At 39.1% G+C, this 15,250-nt stretch overlaps 2 pseudogenes across 1 annotated transcript; one reads left to right on the forward strand and one right to left on the reverse strand.

The window, feature by feature from the left end:
- Positions 1 to 461: 461 nt before the first annotated feature.
- LOC148724499 (uncharacterized) lies at positions 462 to 6,346 on the reverse strand (annotated as a pseudogene).
- Positions 6,347 to 8,957: 2,611 nt separating this feature from the next.
- Positions 8,958 to 14,942, forward strand: LOC148724500 (uncharacterized; annotated as a pseudogene). Its single transcript, XR_015990842.1, has 4 exons — positions 8,958 to 9,135; positions 10,310 to 10,566; positions 11,367 to 11,481; positions 11,786 to 14,942. The product of XR_015990842.1 is annotated as an uncharacterized LOC148724500 (transcript).
- The last annotated feature ends 308 nt before the right edge of the window (positions 14,943 to 15,250 follow it).

Consider the following 15,250-nt stretch of genomic DNA (forward strand, 5'->3'; position numbering starts at 1 on the left):
GGAAAATGTTTTACTTTAATTCCAATTTTCTCTCATCAATGAATTTCCTTTGACTTTCATCTACACCATAGTAAACTTCTGTTACAGAAGGGGAGGGTTTAAGCTTTTTCTGTGGTGGCTCTTTGCCAAAATTAGCCTTGTAAAAATTGATATCCTCTATGAGGATTTGCTCAGCCTTGGCCCCTAAAAGAGATAAAAAACATACATGTAAGGTATCGTCTGCTGTAATACTTTACCATCATATAATAAATATGTTTACCTTTAGGGTTAGACCAAGAGCAAGGTAAATCAGTGCATGTAGGATCAGGAGGAAGCTGTTGTTGTCCCTCTGCCACAACATCACACAACATGAACATGAGAGCTCCAATATGACTACAGTCTCCTCTTAATCTAAGAATAAAAAATACAAAATTCGAGAGCTATGTATTGAATTCAGAGGATAGTAATACAAAATCGTTAACTTACCCAACTGTACAAGTACAGTGCGAGAAAACTGGCTTGCTAGTTGACCGTTCTAGGACCAAGTACATTAACTTGTTCTCTTCACTGTCTGTCGAAAACGACGGGTTACAACTCGCCCTAAGGGCCCAATATTTCTGATATTCTGGCAATAAATGGACTCTGAAATAATACGAAAGCAAGAATATAAATTTAACGAAATGAAACATTAAAATTAAGAAGGATTGACTTACTTTACAGAGTGAATTCCTTGCTTGTGTTCCCACGAGCGAAGCGTCTTATATTTCTGAACAGCTTGCTGTTTGTAGCCAGATCCTATCAAGAATTCTTTTACAATCCACTCCTCCATCATCAGACGGACTCCTTTTAAGCTTTTCTGCCAGTCTTTCAGCTTTTGTAGGCATGCAAGCGATGGAATATCAGTTTTTTTCGTAGTGACTGTGTCATGTTTACTCTTGACAGAGGCAGAAGTCGATATGTTCAAAGCATTGCAAACGACATTTGCGAGTGCTTTTTTTTCCAATTGACTTTTCAAAATCAATTGTTAAAGCTCTACAGAGCTCTTTTAGTTTTGGTTTTGTTGAACCAGAGACTTCTTTGTAGGTTTTTGGATATTTCAGGCAAAGCTTACTTTTCGAAGCACAATACGCCATTTTTTTCATCCAGGTTACCCCCCAAGGCGCAAGGCATTATGGGTATGCGCAAGAAGAGAATGTGCGAAAAGAAGGAGGATTTTATCCTCCGTGTAAATCGTTGTGTTCAGTCGAGAATAAAGAAAAATCGCGTTCGCGACACAAGCCGCAAGATCAAAGATGAGCTCAAAGCTAAGGAACTTAAACCTCCAATTGTCAACCAGCAAAACGTTGTATATCTCTTTAAGTGTGATCTGTGCGATACAGATTATGCCGACTTTACAAGCCGACACCTACAGCAACGTGTGGAGGAACATAGACGAGCGGTAGTCGGCAACCATGTAAGAGAACATGGAATCGAACCATGTGAAATCGCAAAGAACTTTAGGGTCCTGAGAAAATGCTCAAACAAGTTCGATTGTTTGATTTTCGAAATGCTTTTTATTCGGGACCTTAAGCCAAAAGTGAACAAAGAGAGCGATTCTATTCGCGCGAAGCTGTTTGCTTAACACTTCATATTAATTAATTTTCATCCTTTTCACCGCTTATCCACACTTTGTTCTTGCACTTTGTTATTAGTTATCAGCTTTATTGTTTATATGTAAATACCTGGTTTTTACCTTCATTCTATTGTTTCAGAAATCGTATATATGCGGAAATTTACTCATGAACTCTAACTTGAAATTGACCGTGGAGCAATCGAAACGTCGTTCCTATTTTTTATCACTCGTTTTTATCACTAAATTATTATAATCATTACCAGTACGAATACCAATTCGAACTTTACGCGCCCTCAATTGAGCAGATTTTTATTCTCCTTTTCACCTTATCACTTTTTTTTTTTGAATACAAGCGTAGACGACGAGTTGATTACATCCTTTTAATGATAGACGGGCGCGGTTCCTAAACTTTTACGGGTGTTCTCAGGGGTTGGTACAGAGTTGCCCGGCCATCAGCCGCATTACGCATATTACTCTGGGCACAACGAGTGGCGCTTGCATTTGAGACCCTTTAAAACTCGCCCCGAGTACTTTCCCGGTCATTTTGTGATCGACGAACTCGCCACCTTGGAAAGAAAGATGGAAAAGAGAGACTCCGCAAGTTGAACCATTGACAACCTTCGATCCAAAAAAGAACCATTTTGACCTACTCGAGATAAGAAGATTCATTGGCGGGTAAAAAATAACTTACTTATTTTCTCCGATTTGCAAACCTCAGTCGATGTCCTGCGAAGAGACCCACAACCGCTCACACTCATTCCTTCCCGTCTTGTTCACCGATGGGAGAATAGTTCAATAGCTCCCCAAACCGTTCTAATTGAAAGAACGTCTTAGCACGCATTGAATCTCCTAAAAAATTGAACTGTCGAAATAAAAAAACACTGTTTTCCTGATATTTTTAGATCTCCTGTGTAACTCCTTCGCTCCGACGAAGGGCTAACGTTTGAAACGTCAGCTTTTATAATTGTTACGGTGGCCAATCTACCATTTCAACTTTGTTGATATATTCAAATTATTTCGTTACCCCCACCGACGCAGCCCCAAACAGTTTCTTTAGAAACTATCAGCCTTAACTCCTTAAGGTGTTGATTTCAAAACTGATAGACGAGCACACGAACCATTATTTTTCTTGGGTGGGGATAATCAGATGGAGAAATATACTGTATACTGTTTACAGCTTGTATAATGACAATTGACAAGCTGGTTGCTAGGCACCTTTCATCGGTCCTTAAACCTTGTGAAAAATGTTTTTTTCTCTTTTACTAAGTGGCTTCTGGAGGTTCTGTTTTCCATTCTCAAGCCAAAAATAACGAGCTCCTTATTCAGATGTCAATCAGTTTTAAGCTGCTAGAGCGTACCCTCGTCGCTAATTCTATCTTTCTTTGAAGCTGCATTGACGAAATAGGGTCAGCATTGTTTGAGAACGTCTGCTTTGTTTGATGGGAAAAAGTTGATTCACACCTTGAATGTAACCAATTGATAATCGTGAAAGTTTGGGAGCAGAGGCACGAGTCCGGATAACTAAAAAACCCAGATAATCGAGGTTCGGCTACTGACCCTTCCCAACCTAACATCTGTAACAATATTCTCTGTACGCTTTCTTAGACGCTGACAAGGAAAATTTATTTAACAGTCAAAGTTTCGTAGCTTGGTGATCACTTACTTTATTCTCACGCTCTCAATAAATGATTAGTAGTAATATAGTAGAGACAGAAATTGGATGGTCATTCTTAGGGGTTTCAAGGTTTAAAAAATCAGCAGCAGTTTAGCGTAGTCTGTACTCTTATCCACAACGATATTTGTCATTACAGAGGTCAAAATGTTATTGACTTACGAGGCGTAGCCGAGTGAGTCCACAGCAGATTTGTCTTTTGACGTCTTCTCGACCACAATATCGACGTTAAGTAAAACATTTTTTTCAGCGCGTGACCAGTGCGTGACACGTTGACGCGGGAAGCGTTGTCTGTATTCTTATCGACAACGGCAAATCAGATTGCGACATCACTGCTAACTAATAATTAAGGAGATGGCTTTTTAAAATAATTTTATCGAATAAACCAGTAGGAAAAAAACACTTTGTGACCAGGATGACTATCAAATTTAATACAGCTTTATAGCTGGGCACCTAATACAGACAATATTACTATCACAACATCAATCACACAGTCTCCAGTTTTTCCCTAATGATTTTAACATCAGACAAACACACATTTATGTTCCCGTGAGGCTTCTGAGCTAATCACAGCTAAAAAATCATAATTCTACCAGACTGAGGTCAGTTCATGCCATCTAGAGAAACAGATTTTCCTGGTGCTAGGACTAAATTCAAGCACTTTCCCTGAGTTTCCTCCAACTTGGCAGTAAATGAAAACAAGACTTCTGGTTTTCCAACACAATGCTTAATCATTCCTTGCTGGCAATGTACTTGATCAAGTCCACTACTCTGTGACTGTAGCCATATAGAAACAGCTTGAAATTAACATAATCAACTGCCTCAGAAAGCCTGTTTCCAACATAGAACAGACTCATTTCAACAGATGTTAAACAACTACTGCCACTTTATAGAAACAGCTTGACATTAACATAATCAACTGCTTCAGACTCTGAAATCGTTGTTGCCGTTAAAAAAAGAAAAAAACAGCTCGCCTTCCCGCGAATTAGTTCTTTTAGGTTTTGGTTAAGTACTCTTTTTTGTGCAAACTTGTTTAATCGCAAGGTTTTCGTCTCAGTTCGAGCACAAAGAGATCTATGAAGGTCCAGAGCTATGTCAGAATTCAACTTGCATCTCAGTTCAAACTACATCTTTCGTTTTACTTTTCCTATCGTGTTTATTAACTATGCTCGGCGCAGGAATGGTGCAGTGTTTGATATACAGATGCTTTTACTTTATTCTCAGAGGACTGTAGACCAGTGGAGATGGATCATTCGATCCACGACGTTTTCTTAGAGAATTACGTGCTACGGAAGCTGGAGATAGAATCAGTCAGTGTCTGTAAAGTAAGTTGTTATTTGAAGACAGATTGTGTCTCTTACAACCAGAGACATCCAAGAGATCCAGACGGAGGGTATCTATGTGAACTAAGTAATTCCAGGAACCAAATTTATCTCTTTGATGTCAAATACGAAAAGGGAGCTGTCTATCAGTTTTTCCAGGTACGATGGCTATTTTGTCGCGTTTCCATACAATTCCATAACAGGTCATATATCCATCTTTGTTATATCATGGCATGTAATGTTGTGTCAGTCATGTCATGAATTTCATCCCGTGTGACATCTTACCCTGATATGTCAGTCATGTCCTGATTTTTTCCATACCATTTCATGTCAGGTGATGTAAGTTTATTCCATTGCCAGTAATGTTAGTATTGCTATCTTAAAACATGTTATGTTATGTCATGTCACCCGATTCCACAACATGATATGTTGTCCTGCTTTGTCGAGTAGCTATCATGCACGGTAATGCGTATCGTAACAAAGGCCATTTCATCACATCCCATATGTCACTATTTCAATGTCACTATTTCAATGTCACTATTCAATATCACTATTTCAATGTCACTATTTCAAGTCACTATTTCAATGTCATTCATGTTAGTATAACTATCTTATAACTTGTTATGCTATGTCACTCAACTCCACAACATGACACGCTGTCCTGCTTTGTCGAGTAACTATGTTGCATAGCAATATGTATCAGAACGTACGCCATTTCATCGCCTTTCAAGTTACTTCAAGTATTGGTATCACATAGCATGTCATATTGCCCCATTTCAAATCGTGCTTTCCATACTTTGTCAACATATTCCAAGTCAGGTCGTGTCGTTCCATGTCATTTCAAGCCTTGTTTTGTTGTATCATATAATGTTGTGCCAAACTGTAATGAATATTCATCTCATGTTCTCTTGACACTGATTTCTGAAAAACTCGTATTATATGCACTTCGTAATAATGTCAATAATCTTAAAAGGACACTGTCACGGGTTGACATGCGCAGTAGCATACACTCTCTCCGAGACTTGTCACGCTCGACGGCCATTATGGAAATATCAGTGAGTTAAAGAATTCTGCAGATATTTTGCTTTTAAATCAAGTTTATCCAAAGCAAATGCTCATGAAAGTGAATTTCTTTTACTGAGGAACCTTCGGTGATCTTTTGTAAATGTAGAAGTGCTTGTGCGACGAAGCGCAAAGAAAATAGTTCTCGTGGATGCCCGTGCAAAGGGAGAAACGTGCTGTGTGCAAATGAATGTAAATGTGGAACAAGCAATAAACCTTGCAGAAACAGGGTATGCATATAAAGTTGAATACATGCATATAAAGTTGTATACATTCACTTCTTTTGTGGCTCGAATGTCCAAAAAGCGTACGAAATAATTTGTGTATTCCCTTTCTTCAGGATTCGAAAGAGCAGTCGTCGTCTGCCTATATTTATGAAAGCCGTAGAGTTCGCCTGAGGCTTACCTGTATTCCAATTATAATGTGTAGTAGAATAAAAATCTGCCTTGCAAATGCTACAAATTTCTGTGATATTTAGCATTATTATATTTTCCTATCACTAAAATCGCTGTCGCTGAATGACTCATAACATACATCAAATTTTTCCTGCAACCACAACTTAAATGTCTTTTCTTCCACATTAATACGCTTATGGTTCCTCAGCCACGCTTTCTTGTATTACCCTCTGTCTTCAACCATTCGTTTCCGCCCTGAGTTAATGCGTTTACCGCCACGTGCGGATCCTCCGCTAGACGCCATTTTGAATTGGGAATGCAACTTGAAAAAGTCAGGATGACTTTTTCAATCGGCTCCGGGAGCAAGCGCAGATCGTGACGGTGTCCCTTTAAGTCAGGATGACTTTTTCAATCAGCTCTACGAGCATGCGCAGACCGTGACCGTGTCCCTTTAAGTTTTAAGTTTTAGGTGTGTCGACTGTAAACTTTTATAAGGTAATTTATCTATTTGTTTTACCTATCCAACTTAGATAGCGTTAGTAAGTGTCCTCAATTAGTAGATTGGACCTTTACCCTCAGTTACTTTCTCAAAGACACGTTAATAATTTTTTTAATTTATTCATTTATTCACTCATTCACTTCATTCATTCATTCATTCTCATTTGACGTCGTACCAAGTCATATCATAATATGTCAGTCATGTCCTGTTTTGTCATCCTATTCCATGTCAGATCAAGTAATGCCACACCCTACTACGCTAGTCATGTCATGTCTTGTCAAGTCAATTGAATTCAATGTCCCGTGTCATAATTGTGCATGTGACAATGTGACATACTACAGCAAGACACTGGATACCATTAGATAGCTATCTTGTATAGACAAAAGAGATAAGAAATGGCCTATATTTTCTTTGCGGATTAGCCACTAAAACGAAAGAAATATTTTTCTTCCTTGCAGAACCCTTGTTCTTCTAATCCCTATTCTTCGATCCAGCGCTTCCAAACAGGATTCACTAGCAAAGGCTATTGATGCTTGTGCAGAGATAGACTCTTTGGAAGAAACTGTACCGAAGCTATATTGCACTAACTGTGTGTTTTTTTTTAATCATATCCCCAATGAGGATATCGAGGTTCAAATTAATTACTTTACGATTTCCTTTTATCTTTTTTTGTTTCAAGCGAAGAGTAGACCGTGCATTTAAAAAAAGGCCACGCTTATGCCTGCCGAATGAGATCCTTAACATCGTTTCAGTTCCTCCTCTACTTCTTGTATTTGTTCTTTTTTTCTTTCGGGAGGACAGTGGCTTTTTGACCATCAAATCTGACCTTCCTGTTACTCAGTTGAGGTTCGGTGACGCTTTTTTTTTAGGTGGCCACATCCACAAGGCATACACATGCAATGAGAATGCAGTCACAAAAAAAAAAAAAATTAAAGTTTTGTTTGGGAGAGGTCGCCATGGTCGCCAACTGATTGCCACAGTGACTCGTTTATTTGCATACTGAACAAAAATATTTTGTCCTTCGTTGTGTTCGTTATTTTTATTATATATTTAACGATCTTTAGGCCATATCTATAACACGCACAAAATTCTCATTGTACAAGAAACTTGCATTCTTGTTAAGTAAGACCTCAACCCGCAGATTACCGAGAAAAAAAGAAATCGCGGAAAATAGCATTACTCAATGCATTCAAGCAATGGATATGTTTCCTTTTGAAGGACGCCCTGGATAAACGAATCTTTGCATGATTAACTTAATGTGCTGATTTGGTTAGTTCTGGAATAAAAAATTTTGTGAAGTTTGACATCAGATGTTTTGTATTTACTTGTCGGCGTTCAGCGTAGTGTCAAACTCGATACAAAAGAAGAATATCCCTTCGATTGGAGTCTCGCTCAACAAGCAGATGAATTTCTCCTTGAGCTATGATTTTTCCTTTTCTTTTTTTTTCTCTAAAAACGAATGAAACTTATTCCTCCCTTGGAAAACGTCACCAAACTCAGATACAAATAGGCAATTTCCGATTAGAACAGTTTCTCTGCTGTAAAATTGGAATTAGTGCAAAGCCTTGAACAATAAAATGAATTATCATTTTTTACAAAATCATTAATATAACTCAGCCACACTATAGAGGTTATCGCAATGAAAGCGAGGGTTTCCAAAACTCGCAATGGATTATTTTTACACTGGTATATTGGTATATTCGTGTATCTTGGTAACAGCGTAATTATCTTTATTTATGTTTTCAGGTTGTATAAATATTTATGATTTCAAGTTGTGTGCAATTTGTCTCTTTTCTTCTTTTCCCCTGTGAAATAAGGCACATTACATAATTAAAACAAAAAGAAACAGTTAGTTACTCTCTGTCTTAGACAGTCGATAGAATACCTGGTTACTAATTAAGTACAGCTTGATAAAATGTCAAAAGGTAAAGCCAAAAAACATTAAAGAAGTTGGCCTTGTTTGTAGAATTAGACGCTTTTCCAATAGCCATGCATTCATATTGATAGCAGGTGATAAATTGAATTATTTACTGCTGTGACGGCCGAAAGGGTACGCAAACAAAAGTGACAATAACAACGCCTTTCTTGCACCTGCTATGCAAGAGTGCATGCAAAGTAAAGAAATGTTTTCCCCTTAAAAACGAGTTGTATTACCCGACTGAAGAAAGAGACATTATTTTCTGTCATAGATAACATTCAATATCACTCGGACGAAGTAGTAAGTTTTACCCGGTAAGTCATTACAACGTCTGGTCAACGGTATTAATTAGAATCTCAGTAATTGAAGCTAAGAGCCTTTAGACATTATTGGTTAAAATAATAATTTGCAACAGTTGATATATGTTTAAAAACTGACATACTTCCTTTCAAAATGACCATTTTCAGTTACATAAAAACAGCAGGTGGTGAGATGAATCATTCTGTCCATCAACGACTGGGAATAAACAATAACTCCAATGTAGCAAGATGAATTTTTTTCGCTATTGACACTCGATATACCGTTCCAAACAGAAAACTCTGCGAGATTATGGAAATGCTTCAAGTTCTGTTTCTACTTGCACTTTTGGGGGAAAATTGCTTGGCGTCGAACAAAGGTGAGCATGTGAGTTTTATGCAGTTCGCGCTATTCGATAACATCTATGCACCTGACTGTACGTGTCGCTTATCAATTACTTTTACCTTGATATTTGACCTTTGCAGTTTTTCAACCTGTTGAAATATCTTATTATCTTAGAAACACATCTTTAAATGCTGGTACTCTAAAGTGAAGTGTCGCTCACGGCTTTGACGAACAGGCACGTAGACCCGATTGCAAAATTTTACAAAGTCGTTAATTCTATGAACGATTTACACCTATTTTCCATAATGTGTGGGTTTCTGATGACGCAAGTTCACCGAAAGATAATCCGTTTTTTAGGATTCTATCTCAACTGAAGATCTGTTGTTTAAACTGCACGTAGCCTCCTGAGATTATTGTTTTCGTAACTATAATGGTCGTTCTCCCGCAAAAGGAGTTTTTTGGATTTTTTACAATTCTCCTTTTCCCATTTATCTGTTCTCAGTTGTCACCACTCTCCTTAGTTGAATTAAATATTCCTCAGTTGTCGCCAAACTCTCCAGAATTGTCGGCATACTTTTCTTAGTTGTCGCCAAACTCGACTCAGATGTAAGCAAACGTTTTTTAGTTGTCGTCAAATCCTCCTTACCTGTCGCCAAACGCTCATCAGTTAGATGCCGCCAAACATTCCTTAGTTGTTAGTTGTCGCCGATTATTTATTATTTTTAACAAACTATCCCTAGTTACCGCCAGAGATTTCTTAGAAGTCGTCAAACGCTCCTTAGTTGTCGCAAAACATTTCTCATTTTTCGCGAAACTCTCTTTAGATGTCGCCAAAAGTTTCTTAGTTGTCACCAAACTTTTTCCAAACAATCGCAAACCCTCCTTAGTTGTCGTTAAAAGCTTTCTCAGTTGTCGCCAAACTTTTTATTAGTTGTTACCAAACCCTTCGAGTTGACGCCTAACCATCCTTAAGTACCCCCTTAGCTTTCGCCAAACATTACTCAGTTGCAGCCAGTCCCTTCGATTCCCAGAGGTCATCAAGCACTTTTTGGTTGTCGCGAAACATTTCTTAGTTGTTGCCAAACATTTCTTAGTTGTCGCTAGACCCTCCTTAGCTGCTGCCAAGCACTTTGAATATGTGGCCAGACTTGACGTAATTCACTAGTTAGTCTCGGTGCTCGAGTGGAACAGTATTTTTTTATCCTCAGAGGACTGTCGACAAGTGAAAATGAATCCCACGATCCACGACTTCTTCTTGGAGAATCATGTTTTGAGAAGGCTAGAAATAGAATCACCCAGCGCCTGTGAGGTGAACTGTTTTATGGATACTGACTGTGTCTCGTACAACCTGAGACGGCCGCAGGATCCAGACAGAGGGTATCTTTGTGAACTGAGCGATTCTACTGACAAAATTCATCCCTTGGATGTAAAATACGAAACCGGAGCTCTCTACAAATCATTCCAGGTAGGATGGTATCCTTTATTCGGTCATTACAAATTTGTTCATATGCCAGTATTACGTGTTCGGCAACCCTGTTACATAGTAAAGCCCACACTGCCTTGTAATGTTATGTCATGCCATCTCCAACCATGTCCTGCCATTCTATTTCAGGTCCTTCATGTCATATCGTGACATGTGGTGTCGTTTCGTGTTAGAAGTTGTCATGATATGAGACGTATTCCGTGTCGTGTCGCTTCATTTAATTTTTGATCATGTCATTTTTACTCATGTCATTTCCACTCATGTTAATAGGTATGGTATGCGAGCTCGGCTATTAATCAGAGCTATGTCAACAATTGGTATCACATGTCATGCCATGTTAAGTACCATGCTTATCATCCTGTTCCACGTCAGGTCATGCCATTCTATGGCATTTCAAATCATGTAATGTTGCGTCAACATTCATGAATTTTCGTCGCCTTTGACGTCATTTCATGTCATGTCATGATTTGTCAGTCATGTTATGTTGTGTCACAACATTCCATGTCAGGTCGTGAATTATTATTCCATAATGAGTCGTTCCTGTCCTGCGTTGTTACCTCACACGATGTCACTTTATGTAATGTCAAGTCATGTTATCCATTCCATGTCACGAGACGCCATGCTTTTAAGCGTCATACCCGTGTAGGTTATGCCGTGTCGCAGTATGCCACAGAGTACCATTGGATGCCATGATTACATAGTATAAATAATAAATATAGGACACAGCCGTATTTGTCGTTGGAATCTGAACTAATAAAATGAAATCTTTCTCTGCTTCACAGAACCCTTGTTCAAGTAATCCCTGTCCTGCGATTCAGCGATGCCAAACAGGATTCACCAGCAAAGCTTATCGCTGTGTTTGAAGAAATGGACTATTGGGACGAAACTGCACTGAGGGTATGATGCATTGGTAGATTTGCCTACGTCCTTGGTAATCATTTCTGTAATAAAGATTTCAAAGTTCAACGAAATTTTATTTCATTGGAATTTACATTACGATTCGCTGTCAAATCTCCTCTTTCGGCGAGACGAGGACTACTCTTGCTCTTGGACTCTTGGACTCTTTTGAAAGAACCTACGAGCAAGCTTATGACATCTGAATGATGTCCATGATATCGTTTCAATTTCTCTCCTTTCTCTTTCTTTCTTTTTTTTTTTTTTCGAATAAACGTTTCTCTTCCTTTTCTTTTCCAAATTATAGCAACTCCCTCCGTACGGGTGTTTCCTGATTTTATCGAGGCTGAGGAAGGAAAAGACATCTCCATGACATGTGCAATTATCAGTATTCCTCCTCCACGCTTGGTTGTATGGAGCAGATCTCAAGGAAGTCTTCCTTCCCAAAGAAGTACCGTCGAGGGAGAAAATTTGACCCTGACAAACGTCAGTAAACAAGACAGTGACTCATATGTGTGCACTGCAGTAAACATCTGGGGTACAAACTCGTCCTCAACTCAGCTTAGCGTCTATTCAGCACTCACATTCACCAGCAAATCTCCGTCGAATGTCACAGTGAAGGCGTATGACGTTCTTATTCTGCCATGTTCTGTTTCAAGCGATCTGACACCAGCGATGTCTTGGATCTAAGTTGGGACTCTATCATTACCTGATGGTGCGAGTATCGATTCCTCGAATAATTTGATCGTTTCATCTGCTAACTTCACCCACGGTGGTATCTACATTTGCAATGCAACTACTGTGTGGAAATCCATTCAAACAAGTGTCACTGTTTATGTCAAGTACCCAGAAACCTGCGCCACAGTGAAGGCAAACATCAATGACGTCAGTGGTGACTACGTAATTGATCCTGACGGTGTTCTTGGCGAAGATCCATTTCGTGTTTATTGTAACATGACTGATAAAGGAGGCGTTGGAGTGACAGTTTTCAGTCACGACAGCGAGGAAAGAATCCACGTCATTGGATATGACGCACGTGGAAGCTACAGCCGTGATATTCAATACCGCGACAGCAGCCTTTCTCAGATCACAGCACTAATAGAAGTTTCAAGCAGCTGCCGGCAGTTTATCAGATATGAATGCAAGGGTGCTGTATTAAGGCTGGGCTCATTTAGCTGGTGGGTGTCACGTGATGGTCAGCGCGTGCGATATTGGGGCGGAGCTACACAGGGGTGCGCATGCGGAATTACCAATTCCTTTGCCCGATCAGGCGATTTTTGTAATTGTGATAAAAATGATTTTGTTTGGCGGGAGGACAGTGGCTTTTTGACCATCAAATCTGATCTTCCCGTTACTCAGTTGAGGTTCGGTGACGCTGGCGAGGCTAACGAAGAGGGTTATCACACCCTTGGAAAGCTGGAATGTTATTGACGAGCTTTATAACCAGTTTCGATTTTGGCAGACGTAGAAACAAGATTTAAATATAACAACAAACATATGAAATACATATATATGAACTGCGGTTATGAAACGTATACGTGCACGATCCTTCGTGCACATATACGTTTCAATTGAACGCAACAGTTTATGCACTAGTGTGTATTACAAACCTACAGACTCACATAGTTACTTGTAGTATTCATCTTCGTATCCATCTCATGTTCAGAGTTCCATTCCCTTTTGTCAGCTTCTAAGACTTCGTCGTTTATGTAGCGATGACTCTGACTTTTTCCACAAATCAGAGTCAATGTGCCAGGTTTTTGAAAAACGTGTTTACCCTGTTTCTGTCGCTCAAGCGGGTCAACACCGGGCCCAACTTATTAATCGACAGTCAGCACTACAAACTTCACAAATGGAAAGTATCGATCGCATTCCATTCACCCTCACGTTTCACCCTCACAATCAATCAGTTAAATCCATCATTCTTAAAACCTTTCAATTACTTCAAAACGATCCAGAGACTGGCACTATCTTTTCGCAACCTCTACTCATTTCATTCAAACGCGACAAAAACATAGGCAATTTTTTGGTCATAAGTTCATTCCAAACTGGTGACCAAGCCCGCCAATTTTAAATGCGCTCGCGCACGATACAAAACTTGTCCTTTCATTCACAACGCTGAGAAAATATCGGGACCCAAACGATCCATTAAGATCACTGATCAATTCACGTGCGCCTCCGCCAACGTAATCTATTGCATAACTTGCAATTATTGCAAAAAGATATACATCGGCGAAACAAGAAAACGACTAGGTGACCGATTCCGGGAACACCTTCGCGACGTAGAAAGCAATGACAAGGACGCATCAAAACCAGTCGCTAGACACTTTAATCGCTCCGACGAAGGGCTAACGCTCGAAACGTCAGGTTTTATAATCGTAACGGTGGCCAATTTACCATTTCAACTTTGTTGATATATTCAAATGATTTCGCTAGACACTTTAATTTACCTAATCATTCTTAGAGATATATGGCAATCTGCGGTCTTCCCTTAAATTTAGGTAGCTCGGAAAGCCGCAAAACTCTTGAACAAAAGTTTTTCTTTCAAATCGGCGTTCTCAATCCCACAGGTATCAACGAACGCTCTTCATTCTACTAATTTATTCGTGTTTTTCTCGTCGCCATGTTCCCACCAATAGCTAGCTCCGCTTTCTGCATATAAACCCACACACCACCCACAATTCCTCCATTGGTTCTGACGAAGGCTTATAGAAACGTCAGCTTTTTAACTTGTTACTGTGGCTAATTTACAATTTCGACTTAGTTGATATAACCAAATTACCTTGTTACCCCCACCGACGCAGCACCACAGTTTCTTTAGAAACTTTCAGCCATTAACTATTTACATGACAATCATCAGACCCTCTAACTGGGTCAAACCACGCGGATCCCGAACGAACAGAGTGATCTTTTGTATATTTCAGTTTAGAGGAAGTGTTTGGAAATATCGAGAAGTTTCATAGGAGCGGCAGTGTACAACGTTAACAGATAAGGGATCGTTTGTTTTGATGTTAAGTAAGAACTTTTGCTGTAGTTTAATACCTTAAATATAACATAAAGTTTTAGTTTTTATTGTTGCTTTCGATGAAGGCCATTTAAAAACTAAGGACGATACTGTGTCCATTTAAGTTCGTTCGGTTCTGACTCAAATGTCTAAATATGAGTAAAATATGATTGTTAAGTATGAATGTACATACTTCGCCACTAAATATGACTCGAGAAGCTAGAGTTGCTGGAGGCTACGCCTCCAGCAACTCTTACGCATCTTTCGTGCTCTCCAAACTTCCCGCGTGCTTCATGTCTCGATGAACGCACGCTGACGTATGAACCAATTGTTAAATATTAGGATATATTTTTAGATGTAAATTTATTATAGTATAAAGTAGATAGCAGGTCCACATCAGCAATAGCTTCCATTTATTCAACCTGCTTTACCAAATAAAGGATGTATGTATGTATGTATATATGTATGTATGTATGTATGTATGTATGTATGTTTGTAGGGCTTTTCACCCACCAAATGAGTGCGCCCAGGGTACGAAATCAAAATTGAAAATTCCAAAAATGGAATATACTGAAAGTAGAACAGAGCCTTTCCCAGATTCTCTCTTCTCTGCTGAGAGGAGTGAGCCTTGAAACGAGGTTGACAGTGGGCAGGTTTTAGACTGGAGAACAGTGTAAAAAGTTTTGTCTGATGCTACACAGCTAAATAGCTTCTTTTAATAGGAGAAGGAATGATAGCTGACAAAAATGCAAACAAAAAATTCTTGTG

Source organism: Stylophora pistillata, chromosome 8, assembly GCF_964205215.1.
Source record: "Stylophora pistillata chromosome 8, jaStyPist1.2, whole genome shotgun sequence".
NCBI classification, from domain to species: Eukaryota; Metazoa; Cnidaria; class Anthozoa; order Scleractinia; family Pocilloporidae; genus Stylophora; species Stylophora pistillata.